General features: G+C 39.8%; 1 protein-coding gene across 1 annotated transcript in view; it reads right to left on the bottom strand.

Annotated features, from left to right (window-relative positions):
- LOC132827854 (growth arrest-specific protein 7-like) overlaps window positions 1-18,570 on the bottom strand; it is a 459,456-nt gene that overhangs the window by 249,230 nt on the left and 191,656 nt on the right. The window lies entirely within an intron of this gene.

The raw sequence follows: 18,570 nt of genomic DNA, 5'->3' as shown, positions 1-18,570 counted from the left end.
AAAGAAATGATTCATTGTTCCTAAATTACTCCTCTTTAAGATGCCAGCTTCATAGAAAGCAGTGAGATATCAACTAAATACACATACCCCCTGACATGGATCCCATAAATAACAGGAAACAAAAATGAAGCTAAAGGTATTGTCAGCACCCAGTTGCTGGGTGACTGGCAACAGCAGTAATTGTTAAAAAAGGAATTGGATAAAGAAACCTTTGAGAAAAACAAAAGAATAAAAGGACCATGGGAAATGTGGAACAAAGCTATACGTATTGGAGAGCTCCTTCATACAGGGAGCACCATTGCAAAGGGCCAATTTTTTTGCCAAACAGACAATTTCCTATCCATGTCATTTATTTGTCCTCAATTCCATGGGTTTCTATTTCAGCTAACAGTCTCTTGTGCAGGACTTTCTCAAAAGTCCATATAAACAACATTCATCAACTTATGCTCTATTCTCACATTCCCTCCCTGTTCATGTGTATGCCAAAATGCTTCCTAAGCATTGCCATTTGTATATGCTTTACCAATTTCCCCTGGTGGCATGTTCCAGACACTTACCACCCTCTGTGTAACAACCTTATCTTGCATATTTCCTTTCAGCTTTCCCCCCTCTCACCTTATACCTATCATCTCCAACGTTTGACAAGTTGACCCCCGAAGACACCTTGGACTATCCACGCTTCTCAAACCAGGAAACACTTCTGAGGAAGGGTGACTTGATCCAAAACGTCAACTCTGATTTCTCTCCACACGTGCTGTAAGACCTGTTGAGCTTTTCTAGCTATTCCTGATTTTATTTGCCAACCTTTATACTCAATGCCCCGACTGAAGGCAAGCATGCCAAGCATCTTTTTTGCCACTTTATTCACTTGCATTGCCACTTTCAGGGAGCTTTAGATTTGCATCCCAAAATTCATCTGCACATCAATGCTCCTAAAGGTCCAGCCATTTATTGTAAACTTCCCTCTTGCATTTGACTTCCCAAAATGCATCACCTCATGCTCATCCAGATTAAGCTCTCATTTCCCTGCCCAACTTTCCAGCTGATCTGTAATCCTGCTCTTTCCTTTCACAACCTTCCTCATTATTCACAACTCCAATTGGCTGCAATCCTACTAAACAAGCCAGCTGCATTTTTATCTAAAAGGATATTCACAAGAACGTCAATTAACCGAACCAAAGACTCTCCACCCGTTTCCTTCAGATATTCGAGGTTCCTCTGTATATTGGTCTCACCAATAATCTTTGCTGTCCACCACTGAACACAGATCACCAGTCAGAAAACAAACAACATCCCTGCACAACCACTGTGTCTGTCTATGACCAAGCCAATTTTGTTTCAAATTACCAACTCACATGGGTCCCATGTAATTTGATTTTTCTCAACCAGCATGGCATGAGGAACCTTGTCAAATGCTTTAGTAAAGTCCAGGTAGACAATCCCATCCACTGATCTACCCTCAAACAACTCAGTCAAATTTTAAAAACGAACTCCTCTGCACAAAGCTATGCTAACTATCCCTAATAAGTTTTTCAAATGGGAATAGATCTTGTCTCTGCAAATCTTCTCTAGTAATTTCCCGGCCACTGATGAAAGTCTTACTAGCTTAGAATTTCCTGGATTATCCCCTATTGCTCTTTTTAAATGAAGGAACAACACTGTCTACTCTCCAGTCATCTAGGACCTCTCCTACAGTTAAACAGGATTCAAAGATGTCTGTCAAAGTCCTAGCAATCTCTTATCTTGTCTCCCTCAGTATCCTGGGTTAGATCCCATGGAGATGCAACTGCCGTAATGTTTTTCAAGACACCCAACATCACCTCCTCCTCAATGTGGACATGCCTCAAAATATTACTATTCTCCTCCCTAAACTCATCATCTACATTCTTTTTCTTATTGAACACCAATGCAAAGTTACTCAGTAACAACCTCCCCCACTTCCTCTTGCGCTATGCACAAACTCCCTTTGTCCTAGAGTGGACCTACCCTTTCCCTAGCAACTCTCTTACTCCTAAATACCTTAGAATTATAGAGAATCATGGGCCCTCTTAGCTCTCCTAATGCCTTGTTTAGATTCTTTCCTACTTCCTTCATGTTTCACAAGGGCCTGGTCTGATTTCAGTTTTCTAAACCTGACTAATGCTTCCTAATCTTTGACTAATCGTTCATTGCCTTGTCATCCAAGATTCCTGAATCTTGCCATCCTTATCTATCTTTCTCACAGGAACTTGCTGGTCCTGAAAGCCGATCAGCTGGCTTTTAAATGCCACCCAGATGTCAGATGTGAATTTCTCAGAACTGCCATCCCCAAATCAAACTCCTTTAGTTCCTGCCTATTCCTACTGTAATTAGCTTTGCCCCAGTTTAGCACTTCCATAGATAGTAAATTTGCAGATGACACCAAATTGGAGGCATAATGGACAGTGAAGATTACCTCAGGAGTACAAAGGGATCTTGATCAGATGAACCAATGGGTGGCAGATGGAGTTTATCAAGATAAATGTGAGGTGCTGCACTTGGAAAGACAAATCAGAGCAGGATTAATACATTTTGTGGTAAGGTCCTGGGGAGTGTTCTGAACGAAGCGACCTTGGAGTGCAAGTTCATAGTTGCTGGAAAGTGGAGTCGCAGGTAAATAGAATAGTGAAGGCGGTGTTTGGTATGCTTTCCTTTATTGGTCAGAGTATCGAGTCTAGGTGTTGGGAGGTCATGTTGTGGCTGTACAGGACAATGGTTAGGCCACTTTTGGAATATTGCATGCAGTTCTGGTCTCCCTCCTACTAGAAGAATATTGTGAAACTTGAAAGAGTTCAGAAAAGATTTTCAAGGATGTTGCCTGGTTTGGAGGATTTAAGCTATAGGGAGAGGCTGAATACGCTGGGTTTGTTTTTCCTGGAGCGTTGGAGGCTGAGGGGTGACCTTATAGAGGTTTATACAATCATGAGGGACATGGATAGGGTAAACAAACAAGGTCTTTTCTCTGGGTTGGGGGGAGGCCAGAACTAGAGAGCATAGGTTTAGCATGAGATGGAAAAGATCTAAAAGGGCAACTTCTCCATGCAGAAGGTGGTGCATGTATGGAATGAGCTGCCAGAGGAAGTGGTGGAGACTGGTACAATTACAACATTTAAAAGGCATCTGGATGGTATATGAATAGGAAGGGTTTACAGCAATGTGGATCAAGTGCTGGCAAATGGGACTAGATTAGTTTGGGATATCTGATTGCTATGGACGAATTGGACTGAAGGGTCGGTTTCCTTCCTGTACATCTCTACTAGTTACATCCCTGTCCATAATTCTGAAAATTTTAAGATAGCTATGATCAGAGTTCCCGAAATGCTCCCCCACTGAAACTTTGACCACTTGGCCAGGCTCATTCGCCAATAAGAGTACAGTGTCATTCCTAGTTGGACTACACGTATTGTTTCAAGAAACCCTCATCGATCCACCTATCAAATTCTACCCCATGTAAGCCCCTGCATTAAAGAAGCCCCAGTCAATATTGGAGGAGAAGTTAAAATGACCCATTATAAAAACCTTATGTAAGAGTTTGTCAATTTTGGAACACTGATTAGAAAAATAGTTTTTCTTTCAATAAACTTTCAGTTGCAAAATTCATACAGTAACTTCAAGATTGGATCAATCCTGATAAACTACTTGCTTTTAAAACTGATTAGCACTGCAGCATACTAGAACAAAATAAACGTACATCAGACTCAAATCATAACAGTTATACCAATAACTACTTATATTGGTATATCATACCTCCAGAATAATACTGAAGTATTTAAAAATGTTTCAAAGAAGTGTATGATGACAAATCAAATATAGTCTCTCTATTTTGGTCAATGAAATAGGATTGCCCTAATGCATGTAACACCGTCCCTCCTCAACATCTTTTAATTAATTTTGTGCAATTGTTCACAAGTAGAAGTTCAAAGCAATCCAACCCCATGAAATCCAGAAAGGCTTATCACGAGCCTATCAAATACTGGGTGCAAGATGAATACAGAGCACCAGGGGAAAGCCAAACAAATTATAACCCTGTAAAAGCAAAATATTGGGAAATCTGAAATGAAAACTGAAAGTGTTGGAGAGACCCAGCAGATCTGACCGGCATCCATGGAGACAGAAGCAGAGTTAATATTTCCAAGTGCAGTATGACTATTCTTCAGAATTCTAGAACTACAATCTTAACTGTATTTTAGACAGAACTTCTTTGAAAGGAGGAAGACAGACTATTTAGTTATACTACTTTAAGCAAAGCAAGATCTTCTGCTTAAGCAGTGAAGAGTATTTTAATTTTATTTTTGCTGGAAAATAAAATATTTTACTTAAATGATGGTACAACCAGTATAAAATAACTTCCTTTTGAACTGTAGTTTAATCACATATTTGCTCTTTCAGAAGAGGTGCTTTTGTTCTGAACATTTAGTGGACATCATGCCACATGTCTAGGCTTCTAATTCTAGTTGCTGAAGTTGGTCGCCACATAACACACTTTGTTAATGGAATATGGGTATTGGTGCTAGATCAGCATTTAGTATCCATCCACGACTGTCCGTTAGAAGGTGGTGGTGAGCTGCCTTCTTGAACTGCTACAGCTCTTGGACTGCTGGTACACACTCAGTACTCATAAGAAAGGAGAATAACCAATTTATATAGAATCTCACAGTAATTGGTACCTCAGAAAGGAACAAGTTTAATATTAATGACTCAAATGCAAATTTGTTTCCAAGTAAAAAAAAACAATGGACAGTAGAACTGCAATTGGTTTCTAAAGGTCCACAAATTTTATTATAGCTGGACATATAAAGCAACAATAGTGACATTAAGAGGCATGAGTACAATAAAATATTTATTATTCTTAATTCATTCATTCAGCCAAAATTGGAAGCAAAGGAACTTCCATTTTTAAAATGTTTTGGTAACTTGGGATATAGGCATAGTTGACAAAAGTCAGCATTTGTTGCTCACCACTAACTGAAGCAAATCAAGTGGTTTTGCTAAGATCAGCTATGGATCGAAGCAAATAAGCCAGACAGGGGACGGTTGACAGATTTTCTTCCCTAAAAGAAAAGGTTTTACAACAATGATTCTGTCGTGGTTACCATTAATGAGGTTATTATTCAATTACTAACAAATCTAGGAATTGAAATTACTTACTAAATTTGAAATTCCACTGGGGTGGTGGGATTTGAACCTGTGTCCAAAGCATAAACCTAGGCCTCAAATGACCAGTCCAGTAATATCTCCACTTTTGAATAAGTGAAACATAGGACTTGCCAAGAGTGGAAGTTTTTGTAGCACAGAAAAGAAAAAGTGTCTCAAGGAAGACGTAAATTATTTCCACCGTTTAGACAGGAAGCTGACAAATTTTACACCAAACTCAAGAGGCACATTCTTCCTGACAATAGCTTTTGCAGAATATGAAAAACTGGCATTTCATTTTTTTTTTGTTTAGATGTACTTTTATGTTATGTGTTCAACACTGAAAAGTATTGAACTAAAAGCTTTTACTATAAGCATAGGGACAGTTTCTACATTTGGTTCTGTGCTCTTTACCCTGTGTTCCGAGGCGTTAAACACAATGTAATCCTAATATACAAAACATTAAAAATAGGCATTACTGTGGTCAAGAAATCTCAAATCAGCAGCTTCAGTTGGGTTGATGCCAGAGAGTTTGGGTTTCAAATAGACTATTCAAGGAGAAAGCAAAGTCAAGAATAATCACAAAACATTTGAAGCTTAGACTTAAAATTAACACTATTTATAAAACAATAGTGTCAAACACTGGTATAAATTGTAAACATAGATCTACCAGGATCTGATCTCAGTTACATTAATGAAGGATGAAGCTATCTTTGTTGTGTGCTCATGCCCACATGCTCTTAAGAGACACTAATTCCAGAGAGAGCTGTGTAGACTCTATAAGGGGGTATTGCAGCCTGGTCTAACTCCGCTCTCACACTGTGCTACTTATACACAGTGATATGCATCTTGAGAGATTGCGTCAGGATCGTGAAATTCTTAAAACAACATTTATACATAGAATCAGAGGGTGTTTTCACTCAAGATTTTCAGACAGGACTACATAAGAGGGGTCAGGAAGGTCATCAGATTTTTGAGTTATGTTCACCTTGCATAGCAAGCACCATATAATTGCTTTAATTAACTTAAGAGTCTGTTATTTCTGCTGCTACATGTTAAGAAAAATTTTGTTGGGTAGTTAATATTGTCTTTAAAGTAATGACATGGGGTCCTATGAAGTTTATCAATACTTGCTGGCTTTCACATGCACTGGTGGGAAAACAATGGTACAATTAGTTTGTTCAATATGCACAAAAGTCTACTTAGAAAAGGATTGAAATATGCAAGAGGCTGAATAACTGCAGCTCTTACAAAGTCAAAAACTTCCAAAATTAATATAATGAGCATTTGATTTTATGCTTGTTAAATAAAATAATCAATCACAAAACATTTTTAAGCAACTTGTTGGGACATGATGCACAGAGACCTTCTGCTCCAAAAGTAAAGACGCTACCATTGCACCACAAGACTCCATTTATAATAATCGAAGATTTACCTTGCTAATTGAATCATGCTTAAAAATAAGAAAATGTCTAGCTAACACCATAACAGTATCTTCAAATTTGTTGTTCATTGTGATTTTTTCCTTGATTAAAATAGTATTTAATAGAAGAACACGTATTTAATAAACCCAACATTTGGATCATCTTTGCATAATAAAAAGGTGTTAAATCAAATTAGAAATTATATGGAACATTTTGTTATCTCATAGTGCCTTTGGTCACACATCTATTCTTCCTTACATATGAAATTGCTCAGCACTTCATTATTATGTAATAACTGAGTTCCTGCAATTGATTTAAGTAATGCATGAGCAACAATGAGTACCTTGCTTTAATTCAATTTTTTGCATGATGGAAGTGAAGTTCCAGGCAATGAGGATGCAGATTTATTGTTTCATCTAACATTAAAAAAAAACTGTTCATGGATCAAAGGCATTGCTGACTAAACAGTATTCAAATTTGTAATTGCCTATCTCATGGAATTGTGCAGAAGGAGAAGCAGAAGTACACACCACTGCTGAGACTTGGGGACATTCACACCATTGGACCACGTTTATATTGCAGCACCACAGCACTGCAGATGCCATGAGGTACACATGGATGGGGTAGTAGAGTAAAGGTCTGAGTTATTTGTTACTGAACAGCAGAAAGGGGCCTATACTACCAGACAGCCAGCCTGGACTACAGCAGCACAACTCAGTGCAGTGCCCTGGGTAAGCACAACACAGTAGTGTAAGTAGGTTAAATGATCTTCCATGTTCTCTAAGGCTACAAGTTACCATTTAACCATACAACCTCATACTCACATGGCCACCATTCACTAACTCTAATGCTACACAGTCATTGCACAATGCTTTACTAACTACAACCTCATTCTTCCATACATCATGTCAACCCAACACTCGTACTCAACTCATCCTTCTAAACTACTTGCCATTCCTGCCCACTCTCTGGAATACCTCACTGCTTCAGCTTATGCAGCGCCAATAACTGCTCTATTACACCAAACTACCTCCCTTTGTTTCAGTGCAAAAAATAATTGGCTCAGCCCCTGGGCTGGAGTAACTGAGTCCCTTGAATGACTATGATGGTATTCCCTAACTGACCGTAGTCCATTTGGAGGTCAACAGGACTGTTCCACTTGGATTTCCATATATGGCCAATTGGTTGAAGTGCATGCATTTTGTTTGCTGCACAAGCCGTTAACACATGCAATATGTGTGACTAATGTCCATAGTGCCATATAGCAACACACACACACTGATCAGTTCTTAGAAATGTGACAAGCTGCCTGCTTTTTTCTCTGCAATAAAAGGCAATGTTTGTGACAGAGGTCTGGAACTGCTCAATTAAAAGCAAAGTCAGTGAATGTTCAGAAAGCGAGTTAACAGGCAATAGGCACATGCTTGCATATGTGCATACATGCGTGCATGCGTCCCTGTATACACAGCAACCTCAAAAAGGAGTGTGCAAGTCATAACTGCCCAGAATTTCAAATTGAAGTCCTGACGGACTGAAGCACTGAAAGACCTGGTCCAAGAGCAGGCATAGGATGAGGGTGGTGGTCTGACAGGCGATAGTGGAACACAACAGTGCCCACAGACACAATTATCAAGACAGTAGTCTGAAGACTCAGGAAAGTAAGCGGCAAGCTACAGCCACCAGGGAACTGACTCTCTGATCAGGAATTGGCAACATCAGTCTCTCTGGAAAGAGGAGAACACTTGGGAGCTGAATGGAAATAAGGTGAGATTGGCTAATAATGAGATGTATGGAAATAAGATAGTCACCATTCATTCGCAAGATTCATGATATGTCATTTAAACCCAAATGGAAATTCAGATACATCTTCCTCGATATCGAGACCAATTTTTCCATTTCAGTTCTATTTTCCCAACTTTCTTGCTATTGCCAATGCTGCTCAAGTGTGTGGAAATTCCACCCACTGATTTGCCTGCAGTATTTTGCCCTACTCCTTGATCAGTAAGGAGAACGATCACACTAAATAGATTACCTAAACCTTTATAGCATGAGTCAGCCATACAATGCTTGCATTGATTGAGATCAAAATAGGAGCACATATAGGCAGGCGCCAGTACCTCAGAATTGGTTAAAAAGAACAGTTAAAAAGCTTACATTTGAGAGAAGTGTGGGCAAAGAAAAGAAAAATTAATTGGAATAAATTACCTGTTCATGTGACGTGGGCAACAATGGCTAAGCCAACATTTACAGCCCATCCCTAATTGCCCAGAGCACAGTTGAGCATCAGCCACATTAGTGCGGGTGTAGAGTCAGAGGCCTGACTAGTTAAGGATGGCAGATTTCGTTCCTTAAAATGGCATTAGTGAATGAGATGGGCTTTTACAACCACCAACTGTGGTTATGTAATCTTTATTAGACTAATTTTGCTTTTAATTTCAGATTTCTAAGTAAAAAGAAAGCAACTTGGATGAAGGAAAACAAGCAAAAGCTTCAAAAAACTAAAACTATGCTTTTGTAAAAAGAATAAGTAAATCATGAAAATGCAATAGACAAAAACTGGTAGCTTGATAAGAAAATTGTAACCCAAAAAAAAAGATATTTTCTTTTCCAAAGAATTGCCATCTATTGCACCAATTGGATAAAACATCTGTGCAGTAAAGCATGGCATCTATAGATCAGAATAACAGAAGAACAATAGGATTGATAAGAGATTGAGACACAAGAAGGCGTTTTTTTTTAAAAAGGCAGAAAATATCAAAAGCACATTTCAACTTGAAAAAAAGGTAATATAGAATCACAGAAAAGCGAAGTAGACCATTCAATATAGTCATGGCTGATCATCCAACTCAGTCCCCAAAGTTAACTTAACACTTTGACCTCAACCACTTCCTGTGGCACAGAATTCCAAAGCCTCACCACTCTCCAGGTAAAGAGGTTTTGCCTCATCTCAGACTTAAGTGACCTACTCCATATCCTTAGATTTTGAACACTGGTTCTGAAATCCCCATTCACTGGGAACATCCTTCCGGAATATATCCAGTTAGAATTTCACAGCTTTATTTGAGATTCCCTTTCATTCTTCTAAAGTCCAGTGAATACAATTCTAATTGATATAGTTCCCTCTGTACATCAACCCTGCCATCTAAGTAATCTTTCCCAATTACTTAAAGCTTCATCTCCAAATTAGGTTTTTGGGTGCAATTTAATGTTACTTAACCTGGCACAGTCATGTTTCAAAGATAAAAATCACACAACACCAGGTTAAAGGTTTTTAACTTTGTACACCCCAGTCCAACACCGGCATCTCCAAATCATGCTTCAGAGAGGCAGTCAAGTCACTTGAGGGGGAGGCCTAACTGGATTAAGTGCCTGGCCAGTGTCAGCCCTCCCTGGATTCAGCATTTTGGCGGTGAAAACAAGCACCACCTAGAGCTATCGCTATTGAAGAGTCAACAGCTTCAGGAGACCCACTCAAATATAAGGAATCCAAGTATGACCTTCGCAGAGCCATTAAGACAGCCAAGGACCAATACCGATCCAAAGTAGAGATCGGGACAGACACCCAGCGATGATGGCAAGGCCTGAACGGCATCACAGGTTCTAAAAAGAGACAGTGCAAGATAGCAGACGATGACACATCCCTCCCAGATCATCTCAATGCCTTCTATGCCCATGTTGAGCAGAATTTTGGTGTAGGTAACACCTATTCCAACAAGTCCTGACTAACCTATCCCAACATCAGAGGTCAGATGAGTTTTCCTTCGTGTGAATCCAAGGAAAGCGATGGGACTAGATGGAGTGCCAGGCCATGCACTCAGAGCATGCAAGGATCAACTGAGAGGTCTTCTCGGACATCTTCAACCTCTCCCTGCAGCTGGCCACTGTCCCTGCCTGTTTCAAGAGGGTCATCATCCCTGTGCCAAAAGAAGGCTCATACAGCATGTCTCAATGACTACTGCCCAGTGGCCCCAACTTTGGTGGTCACAAAGTAATTTGAATGGCAGGTAATGGCAATAATTAATTTCAGCCTCTCCACAACTCTTGACCCACTCCAATTTGCCTATCAGACCAACAGATCCACATCAGATGCCATTTCACTTGCCCTTCACTCCTCCCTGGAACATCTTGACACGAAGAACAGCTATGCAAGAATCCTACTTATTGACTGCAGTTCAGTCTTCAACACTATTATCCCCTCGAGACTGATTATTAAACTTAGTGATCACGGACCCGGCCCCACTCAATGCAACTGGATCCTCAGTTCCACAGGCCCCAGTCAGTGAAGATTGGGAACAATATTGCACCCTCACTAACACTCAACACTGGAGCCCCCCCAGAGGTGCGTACTCAGCCTCCTACTGTACTCACTGTATACCCATGACTGCATAATCAAATACCACACTAACGCTATTTACAAGTTCGCTGATGACACCATAGTCAGTCGAATCTCAGATGGCGATGAAACAGACTACAGATGGGAGGTGGAAGACCTGGAAAAATGGTGCACTGAGACCAACTCAGTGCCAGCAAAACCAAGGAACTCTCTTTTGACTTTCGGTGGGATTTACTCACGCCCTCTACACATTAATAGCACAGAGGTGGAATGAGTGGAGAGTGTTAAGTCCCTGGGAGTGATCATCCACAACAAGCTTTCTTGGACTCATTTGAATGCACTGGTTACAAAGGCCTAACATCCTCTTCTTCCTCAGGCAGCTGAGGAAATTTGGCAAGGGTATTCGCCATCATGCCAACTTTTATACGTGCGCCAGAGAGCATTCTGTCTGGATGTATCACTACCTAGTAAGGCAACTATACCATTCAAAATCGGAGATGGTTACAGAGAGTGGTGAACTCGGCATGAAGAATCACAAAGGCCAACCTCCCACCTATAGAATCCATCTACCAGGCCTGCTGTCAAGGAAAGGCCACCAGCATTCTCAAAGATCCATCCCACCCTGGCAATGCTTTTCTACAACCTCTACCATCGGGGAGAAGGTACAGAAGCCTGAACACACGCACCAGCCGGTTTCGAAGAGTTTCTACCCTAATATTGTTAGAATACTGAATGGATTCTCAAACTCTTATCATTCGCCTGTACCTGTGTGTTTTTATTTTTGTTGCTGTTTACCTATTATTCACTTATCTATGCTACTTAACTCTGATCTGCCTGTATTGCTCACAAGACAAAACATTTCACTGTGTCTCGGTACACACGACAATAAATTCAATTCAATTCAGAAAGCGCTACAATAAGTGATGACTGTAGCCTGTGTTTTATTCAGGTAGAGCTTAGGACCACAAAAGGGACCCAGGAGGCAGATGAGTGAGGGAGTTGGAGGCTATAACAGGGGTAATGGGGTCAGAAACAGACAGGAGGTTGGACTTTGGAGACCAAACCCAGGCATAGCTGTTATGTCATTCCTGCTATGATTGGCTGCATAAGGTCCAACCTTATGAACTTGCGACAAATGTGTTAACAACTGTTAATTAAATAGGACTATGCTGAATGCGCAAGTTGTGCTGCAATCACATCAATTAATTTCACAAAAGGACTTGAAAATTGACAAAACCCAAAATTTGAAAAAGTGATGGGACTAATATCAGTCAGGCAGATGTACCTTCATAAAATGGTGTGTGGCATTGTCTATCTCTTTCTCTTGAGAGATAGAGAGTGCCTCACAATCAAATTCCTGGGCCAAATCTCCTTTCTTTTCATAAAAATGTTTGAAACAACCTTCTTAAATAGGCCCAAAGGTTATCATAAAAAAATACAGAAGTACTAACTTTCAGGAGGAATAAATCAGTGTATTTGATGGCAGGCAATAACTTATGTTAGTACATTTGCATGAGGTTTTGAATTCACATCAGATATTTTACTCTTTCACATTGCAATAATACATTGTTTGGTCAGTCATCTATTGTTTCATTAACAGTCAAACTAGAAAATGCTACTTGTAAACTGGCAATCAGCAATATTGATTAACATTGCATTAAAATAACAACCAATTGACAATCAGACAACTGTGTACAAGAAGATAGAACTACAGCATAAACTGCCACCTTCTGAATATTGACATTCAATACAGTGAGCTATAATTCTCAAGATGAAATCCCTCCCAATATTCAAAACCGATAAACCATAAGACATGACTGCCAACTTAAAGAAATAAATAAAAATCAGAGGAAGGGAACTCTTGCAACAATTAAATGGATAACCTAGGAGAATTGTATACCATTTTCAAGTTTATATCCTAGGCACGAGAGGACATACAATTGAATCAGATGTCACTGCACATTGAATTTTTTCTAATCAGGATTCCACATTTTCCAAAACATTGAAATGACCCTAGTCACTACTAACATTCTTTGCAATTATTATGCATTAACCCTCTTTATCCACCATGCAGCCAATTCCATGCTTAACCATACCATCTGCCTCCAAGGTTCACCTCTATGTGATCACCCTTATCTGAACACACTTTTACCCATTTGGCATGGAGGATTCCTCTTCCCATTCCCATCTCAGTCAGGGATCAACCTCTGAACCTCATCTTTCTCACATCTAGACAATACCATTCCAGAGAGGAGATTTGCATATGTGGAGTTTCAAGTTTAAAGTTCTAATGCTACTGTTTAAAAATACTCCATTACCAAATTTGGAAATCAGCAATTTGGACATCAACAACTCAGAACTCCCCTCCCTCCAAAATTTCCATTCCTTACATTCCAACTTTGAGGCACCCAGCCTTTAACTCCTTCAGCTTAATATTAGTCCAGTTGGGTGGATGGTTCACTTGCAATGTAGCTTGATGTCAACAGCATGGGTTCAAATCCCACCCCAGCTGAGGTTACTGTGAAGAACTCCCCTTCTGAACCTCCACCCCTTGCCTGAGGGGGTTATGGCCCTCGGGTTAAACCGTCGTGAGTCATCTTTCTCTCAGCAAGCAGCCCTATAAACTGGTCAGGCTATGGTAACTTTGCTGGCATGTCTTGTGCAGTCTGGGTCTCACTGACTGAAATTCCCTTCCTAAACTTTCTCCTCCTTTACTCTAAAACAGATTTCACTGACAATATTTTAGTCACCCATCCTAAATAGATCTTTGAGTTAATGTAAACTCTTTTACTGTATACAAATCAGTGGCTGCTCTATGTTGAAAAGTTGCAAGGAATGTAAGTTGCTAACTCCTCATATGAACAGGTGCAAAACAGAATTCTGTACATTTATGGATTGTGGTTGGAGTCAATCTTACATGCCTATGCTTTAAATGTCATGCAAATGGCTATGATATGATTATGCAAATTAATTTATCGCATAGATAAAAAAGGCATTGAGTGTTACTGGAAAATGAAACTTTAATACAAAACTATGAAGATTGAGCTCACTGACAAACGGACATATTGTACAGGAAGTGTGATAAAAGGAGGACGTCAGAAGCTACCACAGGAAATAATTCCTGCAAGCCTGGAAAGGTATTTCCTGAATATACAAATCTCCTGCTTTAAGCATACATTTAGTATAAAGTATTGACAAACCCAAGATTAAAAAATGGACAGCTCAAATTTTTGTTTTGTAGCTGTTTTACAATGATGCAGCTCCAGGTGGACCTGGTAATTCTTTGTACTTCCTTCCTTGTTTTTTTTTAAATCTAAAGGTTTGCAATCAATAGGCATGAGGATCTCAGATATCTTGCACGTGGCCATTCCAGACTGGTAAAGGAGATCAAATCCACGTGCTACTTGGAAGTGTATCATTACTGACTCAAATCCCTACCTCAAACATACATTTGTATTTTTAACCGAGTGACTGGGTATTGCTCAGGAGCTGGGGCCTTGCGTGCATTCCTCTTACCACAATCCAGAGGGGTTTAGAATAATTGTAGCAATAACCAGCACTTTCCATGAAGTCAGTCCATTCAGTGCAAACCAAGGATGAATTAAGACTCCAATCTGTATGGTTTAATTCTTTGAATCATTACATTTTGGGGCATGGGACCAATCATATGAATTATTTCAATAAATCTGAACTGTCTACTTTTTCTTCTATCCAAAGTCATCTTAAAAGTATTCTGGTTTGGGCAGAATACAAAATTTAATTGAAGAATCCAAAAGGATTCTACAGTTTGCTGTTAGGAAGTAAAATTGCACCAAAAAAAGTGTCCATTGATCACAAAAACTAAGACCAATGTTGACCACATCACTATTCGCCACTGACCTCAAATGAAAAGTGGCCGTAATTGTTTTGCATCCTCAATGAACCATTATTACCCTCCCACTCTCCAGCTACTGAGTACATAAACAACACAGGCACTGATGTCCTAATAATGCGCATTTCTAGATTAGCAGCTTCTTAACACTACGATCAGCAGTTTGTCTGGAATGCGGAATCTAATGTGAGGCTATTTCTGCACACTGAAATTAAATGCATACACAATATTTTCATGAAATATTCTGTAAGAAAATCTATCCAAGAATAACGAAAATTCAGCACTTTGAGATAATAATGATGAATATTATGGACTGACTCAATCCTAAATAAAAGGCCGTTTGTTGATTATAATCCTATTATTTGGAACTAGACTAATGTGCTTTGAAAATGGAATGGTTGCAGGTTCTATACCATGAAGAATAGTGCTAACCATATTTACTGGAGAGGTAAGGAAATAAATAGTCTGCAGCGTTAGGATCATACCATAAGAGATCCTCCATATTTGGATATCAAAGAAATTATACTGAACTATTTATTAAAGCAATACTTAGGCTACAATTACAGTATTGCCTCCAGGTTGGTCACACTTGAGGCAGTTTGTGGAGAGTTCTGAGAAAACGCAAATGAAATTGACTAAAATGGTTCCAGGAATTTACGCAGTTTAGAGAAATTAGAGTTGTTGTGGTTCTGTTTGCCGAGCTGGGAATTTGTGTTGTAGACGTTTTGTCCCCTGTCTGGGTGACATCCTCAGTGCTTGGGAGTCTCCTGTGAAGCGCTTCTGTGATGTTGCAAGCCACTGAGGATGTCACCTAGACAGGGGACGAAACGTCTGCAACACAAATTCCCAGCTCGGCGAACAGAACCACAACAATGTGCACCTGAGCTACAAATCTTCGCACAAACTTTGAAATTAGAGTTGTTCTCTATAGATTGATGGGAGAATGGCCAGAAGCTCTAAGTTCAAGTACCAAACAAGGACATCGCAGTCTAGGAAGAGCTGTAGTTTACAACATCTAACATGGACAAATGTATATTTCCAGCCTTGGGCAACTGTGTGGAGTTTCCACATTTTCCCCATGTCTGCATGGGTCTCCTCCGGGTGCTCCAGTTTCCTCCCACCATCCAAAGATGCACAGGTTAGGTGAATTGGCCATTTTAGATTGGCCAATAGTGTTCAGGGCAGTGTAGGTTTGGTGCATTAGTCAGAGGTAAATATAGGGCATGTGGAATGGGTCTGGGTTGGTTACTTTTCAGAGGATCATTGTGGACATATTGAGCCAAATGGCCTGTTTCCTGTATTCTAGGATTGCCACAGGAAACTGATCTCTGAACCCCTGACTCCAAGTGAACTGTAAGCCACCATAACAATCAACAAGATTATGACATTCTGTTCCCATTAGTTGATCAAAAGATTAAATCATTGTTGCAATTCCTGCTCCAAACTCATTCCCCAGAACCCTCTCACTGGTTGATTGTACACCTTTTGTTCACATTTGATCCAGAGGTAAGCTTCTGACCTCTGATTCATGATGCTGAATCTCTGATCAGAGATATACAGCACAGAAACAGATCCTTCGGTCCAACTCGCCCATGCCGACTAGGTATCCTAATCTAGTCCCATTTGTCAGTACTTGGCCCATATCCCTCTAACCCCTTCCCTATTTATATACCCATCCAGATGCTTTTTAAATGCTGTAATTGTACCGGTCTTCACCACTTCCTCTGGCAGCTCATTCCACACGCTCACCACCCTCCGCATGAAACAGCTGCCCCTTAGGTCCAGTTTCAATCTTGCACGCCTCCTCCTAAACCTATGCCCTCTAGTTCTGCATACTTCCACCCCTATAAATTTTGACCCAGTCCAGTTCAGTTCAGGTTTATCAGCTTCTGAAATCCTAACATTTGTGTTTTCATTACTTCTGGACTCAACTATTCCAAGATCTCATGGTTGATGTCACATTCTAGCTCCATAATCTTGTGGTCACTGAAAGCCATGTCTTTGCCAGACCTCACAATTGTCAGCAAGTCTCATTCCCCTATCACCCCTGTACTCATTCTGCACAATGGAGAGTTGGCACTTTCTAGTAATTATTGGTATCCCCTTACCAAGAGGTCACTGTTTTCTGACTCTGGGAGCTTACAGCAAATGTATTTACATCATTGTACATAATATTCTGCAATTACATTTCTTGCAAGTACAGACTATTCCATCCTTTTCTCAGTAAAGACCAATTTTCCATAAACTGCAAAGTGAGTGAGTGTCAAAGGAGTTCAGTACTGGGGACATAATTTCAAGGTAGGCTTCACTGTCACAGTTGGAAATTAACTGATCCCCTGCCTTCAAAAAGGCTCAACCAGAATTTCTGTCATACATGATATCTTTTTTTTAAAAAAATCACTTGTTTGCCATTACTTTTTCCATTCAAGGAAGTCTTCTTGTAAAGTAATTTACTATTAAGGCCATCAAAGCAGACATTTGTTAAGAAGCAATTTGGTACACTCAAAGAAAAGGAATTGCTCAATATAAAGGTGGCGTTTGGGTGAGGCCAACTATGATTGAATTTTAGGCCCTACTGACCTGTGTTCTCAATACCTTTTGCACCTCATAGCAGTCAACCATCGGCTTTTGATTGATGACCTGGTTTCATTCAAATTGAAGCAACCATTTAATTTGAGCCAATTTGAAAATGGCAAAAGCTTTTCAGAGAACTGCATATTTATCTCAACCCCACTTTTTACTTCTGCTGGAAAAGGAAAGTAAAACGTAAGTTCTGGCCATTGGGTTTAGCTTCAACAATTTACCCAAATTTGGGCAGGTTTAGATTCTGCAGCTGAGTCCCACTTAAGCACCTACCTTTTTAAACAAATAGCTCTGAACCTATGACTCATGATCACTTCATAAACCTGCCACCTAAGATTTAGAACATACGTGCTCGGAATGTCACACTGGCACAGAAAGACAATGGTTCAGTGTGTGTGGCTACAGCTTACAAATGTCATTTGGATCCAGAGATTCAGTTGCAGGTTGTGACACACTTTCAAACATCTGTTACCTGATGCATCATAGGAAACATGCAGTTAACACATCTGTCTGCACTTTATCCTATTAAAAATATTATTTTTATCAGACTGTAAAATATCTGTTATTCCTTATTCCTGAGCCACAAGGACATGACATAACTTGTCCAGTGCATCAAACTGGTAATTAGAAGATCCCAAGTACAAGCTTAATAGTGTGTATTATACATGAACTGAAAATGTGACTGACAATAGCACTGCAATACTAAGTCCCATTCACATCTTGCTACAAATTTCCTCCGAAATCTTGCTCACATTTAAAAACTCAGAAGCTAGTAAATCTACCTCACTTCCAACACACAAAAATAATGAAAATTTTATATTTGCCTGATGTGCTACCTGCAGGCAAACCAGTAGACTTCATTTGGTCAGACCTCAGTCATCTGGAGACATATTAAGGAGCAAACATCAATAAACAAGTTCCTTTACTTACCATGCTACCATTTTGACACCCCACACACACATTTCACAGAACAGGTCACTTGGTATATCATACCAGAGTTGACCTTTCTCTGCAGCTGTGACACTATATTCTACATTCTATTACCCTATTGTAGTTATGCAAGGTATTATTTACCTGGACAGCAGTCAAAACAATACTTTTCGCTGTATTTCAGTTCATATGACAATGATAAATAGTTTCCTACCCTATTTAACCTGGGAGCAGAGATCAATGTTAATGTTCCAACCACTACCTTACTAAGAACCCTG

This window comes from Hemiscyllium ocellatum, chromosome 25 (assembly GCF_020745735.1).
Source record: "Hemiscyllium ocellatum isolate sHemOce1 chromosome 25, sHemOce1.pat.X.cur, whole genome shotgun sequence".
In the NCBI taxonomy this organism is placed as follows: domain Eukaryota; kingdom Metazoa; phylum Chordata; class Chondrichthyes; order Orectolobiformes; family Hemiscylliidae; genus Hemiscyllium; species Hemiscyllium ocellatum.
This window is presented reverse-complemented; position numbering and strand designations above follow the sequence as displayed.